This window comes from Pinus tabuliformis, chromosome 2_2, assembly GCF_031772625.1.
Source record: "Pinus tabuliformis cultivar Carrire ecotype Pingquan chromosome 2_2, CPIR1, whole genome shotgun sequence".
NCBI lineage: Eukaryota > Viridiplantae > Streptophyta > Pinopsida > Pinales > Pinaceae > Pinus > Pinus tabuliformis.
In genome coordinates this window covers 883,655,541-883,669,193 of record NC_142300.1, presented here as the reverse complement: position 1 = coordinate 883,669,193, position 13,653 = coordinate 883,655,541, and positions in this window count along the sequence as shown.

Below are 13,653 nucleotides of genomic sequence, written 5' to 3'. Positions count from 1 at the left end.
TGGTTGAGCCAATACTCTCTTCAATCATTCACCCCTGTGCCATATTCCAAGCATGAATGTGGGATTCAAACCAAAATAACCAACTAGGGAATCCTGAGGCTAAACCATGTCACCCTCATTAATAGAAAGTCGGCTTTACTGTAATCCATATCGGATCACTAGGCCAAAACAATAAACATGTAATAATAGGCTTTACCATGATCTCCACCAGATCACTAGGCTAGAACAAGCATGGATTCCATCGGATTTCTCCACCTACACCGTGAGGAATTTTCCTGTCTCCTAGTCTCTCAGGGTTTACCGTAATCCACATTCCGATCCAAGGATCACTAGGCCCTAAACTGAGACACCACCCTCTAGGCTTTACTGTATATCTTGTCATTCACCAGCAAGGATTCCTATTCCTAATCAAGGGCAACCACCTCTTGGCTTTACCGTATATCTTTCCATTCACCAGTCGAAGATTCCTAGGCCCATCGAGGTAACAAAAAATACGACTTTACCGCAACCCACAGTTTGGTTCAGGGGTTACTAGGCCATGTTTTCTATCATTTGGAGATCCACCTCACTCAGCTTTGAATCTGTCTAGCAATTCAGCTCAACCAAAACATGAGAACCCCATCACACCATGGCTATTCGGAAATGGAAAGGCTAGGCTGAAAACAATGTCACACTTGGAAAAACCCATTCCATAACAACAAAGAACCATGTGCAATACCATGCATGCCAAATCTAGTAAGGAAAACACACATGCAAATCGATGCCTGCAAATAATCCTGTTGTAGTTGCTTGATCCTGCTCTTCCTTTCTTTCTCCTTCCTTCTTCTTGCCTTCTTTTCCTTTCTTGATCCAATTCCAAAGTGCTCCAAGAAAACTCTAAGTGTGCAAGAGTGTGTGAGAGAGAGAGAGACTAATAAGAGAGCCCCAAAACTGAAATGAGAAAAGGTACAAACTGATCCTCAAAAGCCTTTTTATCAATTAGGCCTCTATTTTCTTCATTTTCCTTCAATTTACTCCTTACATGCAACCTGTGACCTTTCACCTTCCTTTTCTCCTAATTTCCATTATTTTCATAAATAAAATGCCAAAAATGTCATTTTGTCTTTCCAAATCCTTAGCCATTGCCTTTTCCAATTTCCTTAGCCATAATAAACCAGATGAACACCCACACTAGGATGTCTTGCCCAACATTCAGATTGGAATAACTGTCCCATTAACCATGGTTATTATTTTTTCCTTTATTATCTTTTATTACATGGAATTTTCACTAGGGTTATTACAACCCACTCTCTCAAAATTACAACAGCAAAGAACCCCTTGGTTCCCTAACAAAGTCCACAAAAAATATAAAGAAAATCACTCCCCTTGGTTTAAGCCATCTCTTGCATGAGTCAGGGGTGCATGAATTTCCACTCGATTTGATCATCCAAAAACTCACTCGTTCACCTCTATGTTGGCACAAATCCACTCTACAACAAGGGTAGAGAAAGCCCTCATTCAGTTGCTCTCCTCATTTGGAACTATTCCCAATTTTGTACACTTTCTCTGTTGTGTGTCTCCTCATTCGTTCCATTATATATATATATATATATATCTATATATATATATATATATATATATATATATATATATATATATATATATATATATATATATATATATATGCTCCCATCATGAATGCGAATGGTTTCTTGAGCACCGGATCAATCGCTCCATCTCCTTGGGTCTATTTTTGTTATGTCTCCACTCATGTAGAAAACCCAACTTTCAGTCTCATTGACTCATTATGTCTCAAGTGTTAGCGCTTGTGTAGTCTCGACTCACTCATTCCAATCTTTGGATGTGTTCATGTGGGCATGCTCATTCCACCCCATGCCCATTTGAGTGAGTGCATTTGTTTCCATTCTTAGCACCCTCACACCACTTTGGGTGCATTCGTGCCCGCTCGAGTGTCATCACGTAGGCACATTTTAATATGACTTGGGTGCCTCTCATGTCATCTAGTCAACTTGGCGAGGAGGCACTAGTGCTTTGGGCGCTCAGTTTAGATGGGCGCCTAGGGGCCTTACATCCTTCCCCACCACAATTCTTTACCGTCCTCAATAATCCTAGCACATCTTAGTGTATCCTCTCCTCAAATTCACAAATTTATTTCTCCCAACTCCCCATTGAATTTCTCGTCTCCCATCCATCCTCCTCCGGTGAATTCTTCCAAAACACAATATATTCTCGCTTCCTGTTGTTGTCAATCCTTGTAGTCTTGTAGGACACTATCTCCTCAAGCTATAAATTTGGATGAATAAAAATCAATCTTGGTCCACACAACGAATTTTCTCTCTTAGGATCATGTATGTCTACCAAGCATGGTTTCTAAATTGAGATATGAAGTTCATCAAGAAACTCACCCAATGTTTGTATGGAATAGGAAAATATTGCAATAGTCCTCCCTGTAGTCTGACATCTGGTTTGTCATACTAATAAATGATGCAGTTTTGTACATATTCCTCCACACCACATCCCATATGCTCCCAGAAGTAACCTCTCTCCAATAATTCTAGTGTTCTATGTTGTCCTAGGTGGCTAACCCAAGACAAGTCATGACACTCCTTCAAGAGCTCCTTTTGGAGTCCACTCTACCTAGGAACATATATACGATTACAAAATAATAAGAGACCATCACAAATGTAGAATCTCTTGGTATTCCCTTCCTTTACCTACTTCATAATGTTCTTCTCTATAGAGTCTATCTCCAACCATACACGAATATTCCTCTGCAACTCTTCTATCATTTGAATCTGACCTTGTCCTAGCATAGGTGGGTTCTCTTCTTCCTCAATCACAACCGACTTTTCCTTTATAATCAAGGCATCTTCTACAACACTGAGATTCCATGGCCTATACTCAACGCTCATGTAAAACTTTACTACAAATTCCTTACAATGTGCCTACTTCGCTGGCAATCTAGGTTGAGATGTAAATCAACTTACTACAATGTTATCTTCCTTGACCATAAATGATCTCCCAATTAAATAATTCCTCCACACATGAAGACAGTGGATGACTGATGTTATCTCCTTCTCATGAGTGGGATATCTCCTATCCCTATCTCGTAATTTCTTGTTGTCGTAGGCTATTGGGTGTCCGTCCTGCATCACGACACTAAGGAAAATTTGAAGTATGGAAATTTATTGTGCCGAAAGGTGCTCTACAGCCCAGTATAAGGGGAGATGTATATATATATATATATATATATATATATATATATATATATATATATATATATATATATATATATATATATATATATATATATATAATATAAAGAATAGGGGAGATGTGTACACATAAATGTTTTTAAACATTTAAAGTTTACATAAGAAGTTAAAAGTGATTAAAATAATAAAATTCAATTTGTTATATTGTAATTTTTTTTTTTATAATTAAAATTATGAACAATTTTTTAGATAAAAGAAAACCATAATATATATATATCATTTAAAAATATATCACATCTAAATAGTATCTATAAATTTAGATTTATTTTACCATATAAATTAAAACAAGTGTTGCAGGGTAGCTTAGTCCCTATCATTAAAGTTAGAAATTAATTGGTCAATGATAAATTAATAGTGGTCAACATGCAAATTGAATTCTATATTATTTCTTTGGAAGGAGCTAATAAATTGAGATATGAAGTGGATAATTTAATTGATTGTTGAGGCACAAGGACTTGCACAAAATTTGGTGGGTGGTAACTGTTGAAGAATCTAGGGCATCTAGGTTAGGATGAGATTCTTCTGATGATGATAACTATTTGTGAGGTACTTTTTACTTTTTCTTATTAGCACAATATTCTCTTATTATTATTAGTGTGTGTTATCTTACTTCATCAAACAGTTACCAAAAACAAAAGAGACAAGAACACAAGATGTTGGATCTCAGTTAGGGAAAAACCTCTCTCTCTCCTAGAGAGGGAAACCCTTCTGCAAATTTCTCTTTTTGAAGCTTCAATTGACAAATGCCAAACCCTAGACCCTTGACAAGTAGATCCTCCAAGAAAAAGACACAATCTCTCTTTCTTTTGTCCTTTAATTGATGCCTCCTTCTATATTGCACCCTGACCTCTTCCTTCACTCTTCTTTCGACAACTGATGGCACTTTATGTAGAAACCCTAGGTCTCCTTAGAGACCTTTATTTTTGTATATTCATTTCCTTCTCAACCTCTCTTGGTAATCTTCCTTCTCCTTGATACTTAGACTAGAGAATGAGGCTTTTCTTAGGGTATATCTTCAAGTTAGAGGTTGATCCTCTTAACCTTACTGCAACTCTGATTTATTCGCACATGTGGCTGATCTAGGGCTTGAAATAGACCCTTTTACTTGCTCCCTTTCTTCACTTTAGGTGGGACCTACTTCACTTGATATGGAGGCTTATTAGGAGCCTCTTCTTAGCCCAATCAATATTTATGATGTCGCTGCACTTATGAATATGATGTGACCATAGAAATACCCTTCTTCCTTCATGTTGTTACAAAATTTGGACCTAAAACAGTCCTTCAAAAACTCGAATTCATATCTCTCCTTCTTCGTTGGCCTAGAAGAACCTTCTTTCTCTTCTTCGAATCTCCTTCTTGAATCTCTTTCTCGCTAATTTCAGAGATCACTTGATGATCATTTTGTGAGGTTGAACTATCCTATATATAGGAGTTTTTCCCTCCTATTTGGGCCGACTTGAGCTAGTGAGGCCGACTTGACTTTAAGTGCACAAAAAATTCATTCTTTGAGCCGAAATGAAGATGATACTTGTCTTTGCTTTGGAGGATCACCTTTGACATATTTCTTTGACTCTAGTACATAGATTTACATAGTGTAACATGCCCACATGGGTCTTCAACAATTACATTGACTCTTTGACTTTCCTAGAAACAATTAATCATGTGCTTGACCTACCAAATGGGCAAGAAACCCATTCTTGATAATTACAAAAATAATAATTATTTTATTTTACAAGTACAAAGATCATCATTACATTTATGAATACAAAACCTAGTTAAACTTTCTTTGACACTCCCTCTTAACTAGGGAGGTCCTCATACATCACTTTACAACGTGTTTGGACATTTTCAATATGAAGAATTCACATAAGAGAAATTGGATTAGAAATCCATCTATTATAGCATCATAGTAACCAACATTGTTTCCACATCAAGGCCTTGACTGACAACTCTATCTCTCATTAGATTAGAGCACAATGTTGGCGAGACCAATGACTATAGACACCTTCATCATTGTCTCTCAAGGTACATACCCACCCAAGTGTTCATTGAGTATGACCTTCTAGGACTATTCTTGTCTTGGGTTCTCACCCATCAAAGAATATCGATCCTCTTTCCTACTCTTATCTTGGATTCCCTACACATTGTTATGCAACCAACTCAGAAAATAGAAGAAAAGATAGATCAACGACTTCAAAATCAGCCTCTTCGAGGGGGAAACATCATTTACATTACACAAAAGAATAATTCTTGGATGATAAAAATGACAAGACCTCCTTTCTATATATAGGAGTCTAAGGGGTCACAATATAATCAAAGTCGACATAACAATAATATTCTAAGGGCACAACAATAAAAATAGTGGGCTTCTAAGGGGCACAATAATAACAATATGGGGACTATGATGGGCACAACAGTACAATAAGGGGGTTCCACTTATAACAATAAGTGGCTACACTAGTAGTATAGGGACCTAACATGCCCCTCTCCTTCAAAAACGTGTTGTCCTTAACACTTGAGTAGTTATGGATGCTTCTGTATAAAATTCTCATCCTCCCATGTGGAATATTCAGTGGGTAATCTCTTCCACTTGATGAGATACTCTGAAATTGATCGATTTCGTAGTTGTCGATTTCTTGTTTCTGTGACTATTTTAGGTTCCAATATGATTTTTCCTTCCTCGTCAAGTTCTGGAAATATTGTTTAAACTGGGAGCTTGTCGCCTATAACCTTCTTTAAGCATGACACATGGAAAACTAGGTGCACTCGTGAAGATGTAGGAAGCTCCAATTTGTATGCCATAGTACCAATCTTTTGTAACACCTTGTAACCCCCTTATTGTATTGTTGTTCCCATGTAGTCCTGATGTTGGCATCTGATGCTCTTTGTATTGTTATTATATTGTTCTCCCAAGTATTGTAGTTTGTCTCTCATCTTCAATACCTTCATGAAGTAGGGAGCTATTCCTTCTTCCTTGAATATCTTAATCTTATATAATTCATTACACAATGATATCACTTCTCCAGTTGTACTGAATGAGAATAGCTCCAATAGTTTATCATAGATTTCTTTAGATGTTTCAAGCTTGGAAACATAAGGAATGAGAGGGTCCTTGATGGATTCTACCATAATCCTTTGAGCACTTGCTTCATCCTTATTATACTTTTCTAGGGATTGAGTTTGATCCTTTGCAGGAATAGTGACGTTCCCTTTGATGTAGTCCATACTTTCAATTTTTTTGAGAAGTAGATCAGTCCTGTTTTTCCATGCAACGAAATTAGCAGTGCCAACCAATTTGTTGCTTTCTTTGCAAAAATAAATTTTGATATGTTCAGAAGGGGACATAAAAATACTTACTTGAGAGAGTTGTTGTGAAGATATCTTGCTGCTTCCTCGAAGATTTGATGATTTGACTTCTTAGATCTTGGAGTTCTTTAATATGTTTCCTTCAAGGTGCCTTATGAGAGATTTGCTTACTTCTCACTGTGTAGATATGGAGATATTCAATGATGAGGTTAGATCTTGGGTGCCTTTCTTTGAAGATGAAGGATCTTTGATGGAGAATCTTCTTGGATGTACCTTCTTGTAGATGCCTTTAGATGGAGGGATTTCTTCTTTTAGTAAGAACTTTGTTCCCAGGATGGTATTTCTTCTTGATGAGAGGAAATAGTAATCCTTATTGCCTTTGATGGATCTTGAACCCTTGCTTGTAGATCTGATGCTTCAATTTTTGTGTTCCCTTGCTTCTTAATCCTGATGCTTCAATATTCTATATGTTCTTGAGATTCCCTTCCTTGATGTGTCACTTTAGCTTTGATACCATGTTGAAGAATCTAGCGCATCTAGGTTAGGATGAGATTCTTCTGATGATGATAACTATTTGTGAGGTACTTTTTACTTTTTATTATTAGCACAATCTTCTCTTATTATTATTAGTGTGTGTTCTCTTACTTAATCAAATAGTTACCAAAAACAAAAGAGACGAGAACACAAGATGTTGGCTCTCAGCCTAGGAAAAATCTCTCTCTCTCCTAGATAGGAAAACCCTTCTACAAATTTTTCTTATTAAAGCTTCAATTGAAAAATTCCAAACCCTAGACCCTTGACATGTAGATCCTCCAAGAACAAGACATAGTCTCTCTTTATTTTGTGTTTTAACTGATGCCTCCTTCTGTATTGCACCCTGGCCTCTTCCTTCGCTCTTCTTCCAACAGCTGATGACACTTTCTGCAGAAACCCTAGGTCTCCTTAGAGACCTCTTTTTTTGTATCTTCCTTTCCTTCTCAACTTCACTTGGTAGTATTCCTTCTCCTTGATACTTAGACTAGAGAATGAGGCTTTTCTTGGGGTATATCTTCAAGTTAGAGGCTGATCCTCTTAACCTTACTGCAACTCTGATTTCTTCACACGTAATGTTGATCTAGGGCTTGAAATGGACCCTTTTACTTGCTCCCTTTATTTGATCTAGGTGGGATCTACTTCGCTTGAGATTGAGGCCTATTAGGAGCCTCTTATTAGCCCAATCAAAATTTATTATGTTGTTGCACTTATGAATCTGATGTGAACACAAAAAATACCCTTCTTCCTTCTCACGTGTGACAAAATTTGGACCCAAAATAGTCCTTCAAAAACTTAGATTGCTTTCTCTCCTTCTTCACTGGCCTAGAAGCACCTTCTTGCTCTTCTTCACATCTCCTTCTTGACTCTCTTTCTCGTTGATTTCAAAGATCACTTGATGATCCTTTTGTGAGGTCAAATTGCCCTATATATAGGAGTTTGTCCCTCCTATTTGGTCTGACTTGAGCTAGTGAGGCTGACTTGACTTTAAGTGCACCAAAAATTCATTCTTTGAGGTGAAATGAAGAGGAGACTTGTCTTTTCTTTGGAGGATCACCTTTGAAATATTTCTTTGACTCTAGTACATAGATTTGCATAATGTAACATGCCCACATGGGTCTTCAACAATTACATTGACTCTTCGACTTTCCTACAAGCACTTAAACATGTTCTTGACCTATCAAATGGGCAAAAGACCCATTATTAATAATTGCAAAAATAATAATTCTTTTCTTTTACAAGTACAAGTACAAAGATCAAAATTACATTTATGAAGACCGAACCTAGTTACACTTTCTTCAACAATTACATCTAGTTAGTCTACACATTTATAGTTGTATTCCTAGGAAAGTGCCAAGGAAAACATAAATAATGGTGGGAAGTGACTCTTGATAAGTATATTTATTTACATATTATTTCTATCCATTTGTTTATGAAAAATCTTTCTTAAATTATGGTGGGAAGTAACTAATCGTAAATATGTTATTTCAGTGAGTATGAGTTAATATCAAGATGTAAGATTAGAGTTAAGACGCATATTTTTCTCTGGAATTAAATTTTTTAAGAATGGTTTGGTTTTAATTCTTTTTTTAAAACTAGTTGTCTTAAGAGGTTTTTTATAATTTACTATATGGAGAGGTGTTTTATAATTGAGTGTATAGATATGTTCATGTTAAATCGTTACATTTAAAATTAAACTAGCATAGTTATATAAATTAAATGGTCTACTAAATATCGAAACACCTATCTAATAATACATCTCATGTTGTCAATATTTAAAAAAATCATAAAAATTAAGTAAACCAACCTCAATCCATGTGAACTCTGGATCTACCAAGCACCGAGAGATATGGAGTGGAAAGGGAGAGATGGAGAGAGATTTAGGGAGAGAGGAGAGGAGGGAAGAGAGAGAGAGAGAGCGAGAGAGAGAGAGAGAGAGAGAGAGAGAGAGAGAGAGAGAGAGAGAGAGAGAGAGAGAGAGAGAGAGAGAGAGAGAGAGAGATGGGAGACACAGAGATGGAGGGGGTAGAGAAGGTGGGGGGGGAGACAGAGAGAGAGAGATGGGGAGGAGAGACAGAGGGAGGTGGTAGAGGAATGGAGAGAGAGGAATTGAGAGATAGAATAGAGGGAGGGGGAGAGAGATGGATTTGGATTGGGAGAGAGAGGGAGGGAATAAGAAATACATAGAGAGAGAAATCTACAAAGAGAGGGAGTGACAAGGGAGAGATGGAGAGTGATTGAAGGAGAGACAAGGGTGAGAGGGAAGAGAGGGCGGGGGGGGGGGGGGGGGGAGAGGGTGAGGAAGAGGGAGTGAGAGAGAGACAAATAGAGATGGAGAGAGAGTGTTTATGTTTGGGGGGTGAGATAGAGAGATAATGAAGGAGAGACAAAAGGAGATTGAGATATAGTTAGAGGAGGGAGAGAGGGAAGAAGAGAGAGACGAAGTGTGGGAGGGAGGGTGAGAGAGATAGATATGGAGAAATATAGCATGTGTGTTTTGGGGGATGAGATAGATATACAAAAGAGATATCGAAGGAGACATAGATAGAGAGAGAGAGAGAGGGAAAAAGAGAGAGACAAATACAAGGAGGGAGAGGCTGTGAGAGAGAGAGAGAGAGAGAGATGGGGGAAAGAGGGAGGGGGATATAGAGAGAGATGGGAGAGACAAGGAGGGGGAGATACAAGTTTATTCACTAAAATAAGATGTATATTTTAATTACTCTGGAATTATTTTTTTTAAGAAAGGTTTGGTTTTTATTCTTCGCTTAAAATTGTTTGTGTTAAGAAGTTTTTTCTAATTTAGTGTAGGGAGATGTTTATGTTATATTGTTATATTTAAAATTAAACTAGCATATTTATATAAAAAAACATAGATCCATCTAAACCCTAGATCTATCAAGCATGGAGAGAAATTAAATCTCTCTAGGTGCAAAACTTTCTTCAAGTTTTGCACTAAAATTTTCCTTGGAGTCTTCATGTAGGATGGACACCTAGTGGCCTATGACAATAGGAAGTTATAGGATAGGGAGAGGAGATATCATGTTCATGAGAAGGAGATAACATAATTCATCCATTGTCATCAGGTGTGGAGGAATTATTTGATTTTGATATCTTCTTAAATTTTAGAAACCTTCGTGAATCTTACTAGTGCTTAACATGCAAAGTATAAAATGTTTGGTGATATTTTTGTAAAAATATTCAAATTTCTAATGATTTGATATAGTCTTTGTGTTGACATAGTGTTTTCATTGATGAAAACCAATGTCATTCCATTGATGTAAAAAAAATAATAATGTCAAAAGGGGAGATTGTTGGACATAACATGAAAGCCAATTTCATGTCATTGATGTCAAAAGAAGGAAATTGTTGGGCAGAGTATTGTCATGTCAAAAGAGGTATGATTCCTTGGAAAATCATTAAGCATCTGTTGACATATCGATGATGATGAAGGAGTTATGATAGCTTGCAATTTATTGATTCTTTTTTAAAGCTATGATAATCAAATGAGAATGTAGATGGTCAAGCTAGATAGTCCTCTCTGAGACCTTTCCAACGATATATTAAAATTGGTCAAACTCATCCAAAATGAAAAAATAAACAAGTTTGAAAGTGACATGGTGGAAAAGGGTCAGAACAATTTTTTTAAAGTTCATGCACGTTTAGGGAAAATCTATGAATTCATGCAATATATGTGGTTGTTGGCATACAAACATGTGCGTTGTTTAATGGGGTTAAATGTCACACAATTATGGGTGGATATGATGGTTGTCGAAAGAATGAATGACAGATGGAGTGAAAACTTGCAAGACATTTAACAAAGGTCATGCCCTCTGACCTCGGCCATGTGGACCCGATCATATCATGGCAAATGGATTGATGTGGACCCTTTAGCGACAAGACATGTGGGTTGATCACCCAGTAGATAGAGCCAATGGAATTTTTACATGTCAACAAGATGACACATGTGACACCAATGGAAAGTTGAAAAGTGGCAACATGAGATGATGTGGATCTATGATGGATGACATAATAGTATGATGTGGTAGTATGGTGGATGACATGATAGTTGATGTGGCAATACAATGGTTGAGGTGATAGCATGGTAGGGTGCCACATAGCATGTCTAATTAGTATTTTTGGGTGGCCAATTGAGCCAAATATTAGTGAGAAGTGGCACCAATTATAGGGTGCTATGTGGCATGATAACATCATGTTGATGTCATCATCCAGTTGAACATAGACCCCTAAGGACACTACAATAGAATAGGGAAATAATGCTTAAAATTGTACCAGAATTTAGTGTTTCTTAGTTCATGAATTGGACACCTTTCCTGATGAAAAAATGGTTGCTACCAGGGATGTTTGTACTAGTGCCAAATTTTGCACCATAAATTACACTAGAAACAACATCGCAAATAATGCTGGAAATAGCACTGGAGAAATAGAGCCATAAATAATGCCTGAAAAAGTGCCTGAAAGAGCACCCCACAGTTTTCCTGGAGTTGCATCGAAAGTTGTGTCGGAAATAACACTATAATTAGTACGAAGAATGATGTCATAAATAGCACCATTTAGCACCAGGACTTGCTTCAAATTTGGATCTTGGTTTGGCTTCTAGTTTAATATCCAATTTTTCTTCACATTTTTCTTCTAGTGTGGCTTCCAATTTTACTTCAAAATTTTCTTCTAGTGTCGCTTCCAATTTTCCTTCTAGTTTTTTATTCTAGCCTGGCTTCCAATTTTTCTTCCAGTGCGGCTTTGAATTTTTTTCTAGTGTGGCTTCCAATTTTTCTTCTAGTGTAGTTTCCATTTTTTCTTCCAGTTTTGCTTCTAGTGTGGCTTCTAATTGTGCGTCCAGTTTTGCTTCTAGTGTGGCTTCCAATTTGGCTTCCATTGTTGCTTCTTTTTTGGCTTCCATTATAAGAAATAACGCTAGGTTTAGCGCCAACATAATTTCCGATTTGGCTTCCAGTTTTTCTTCTAGTGTGGCTTCCAAAAAATTATTATTGTTTTGAATACAGTTAAATTAATATGTTTTATTTCGATTTAATTAGTTAAATATATCATGTCTCTTAAATAATTTATATGATTATATATCATATGAATTCATTTAAAATATTTTATAGGATAACATTTATAAAGAATTTTTAGGGAAACAAACATCCATTCAAATTAACAACATCAATATACTTATAAAATCTCCATCAAAATAGAATCTACAACACCCAATATATATAAAATAACAAGATAATTATTGTAACATGGTCATCATCTATAATTAAAACAAGTGAATCAAATACCTATAATTTAAGTGAATTTGACAACATTCATCATGAGAAGTAAATCAAAACCATCATACGTAATAAATATGCATCCAAATCATCAACCACTTTCGACATAAAAAAAATGATGAGTCAATACTGACGAGATCATCATCATGTATGTATTTGGAGAATCTCTCATTACAATTCAAAAATGTATCAAATTGAATCATTGGAAGGACCCAAATACAAGACCAACTCTACAAAGAATCCAATTGATCATGGATAAATTTGGAATTTTGGAGTTCTATCATATCAAGAGAGAGAACAACGCTTTGGCGGATGATCAACCTAGCAAAGGTATCAATTTGGTTCAAGGCGAGTTGATGGAGGAGGGTGGCATAACAATTATATGTCACATACCATGATTGCTCATAACTCGAGGATCACAAGATGCTTAAGGGTAATTAAGGAGGATAATCCAATTGAAAGGTTGCATAAATTCAATAGTCATTTCACGGTACAAAAGCTCATAAGTGATCACTCTAGCTTATTGGTGATCGATCCAGCAGAATGACGAGCCATTCATCCAACAATGGTTAAACACAAGGATTAATGGTAAGAGTGTGGCCAGGTGGGATGTCTTCAGCAAAGGATTTGATATGTTGTGGTTAAGGAAGAACATATCAGTTCAACCGTGCATGTTTATGGTACAGACCAAGAAGCAATGAATTTGCAATTGTTAATGCGAACATCATTAAAATCGAAGGGACTCCCCTCGCCATCATTTTGGAGTTAAGTCTCACTATAATCAGATGGCTTTGTAGAATTAATTCCTAGTGTCTCTCCATACATTCTTTCTGAGCTGAAGAGATCATGACTTCCTCGCCAGGCAATGGCACTAGTGGCTCCCTAGATGAGATTGACTCGGCGTTCAAGTAGGAAATCAAGGAGATGATCTCCAGGATAGGTGGGAAAATAATTTTTGAGGCTCACTCTCATTTCACCTTGGTAACGAGTCAGTTGGAAGGTTTGAAAAAATATGTTGAAATTGTGCAAGCAACGGTGGAGGTAATTATATCCAGGATAGAAAATAGTAATTACAAGGTGGGGAACTCTGAGTTCAACGTGGAGAATGTAGTTTTCTCAGTGTTAAAATAAATATTTGACCTCGATGACAGTGGTGAACAGGATATGACAATTGGTGAGGGAGGGACTCTCCCTCCGGTCTTTCCTGATCAACAGGAGTTGGAACAAGAGCAGGGGCAACAAGGAGCAGT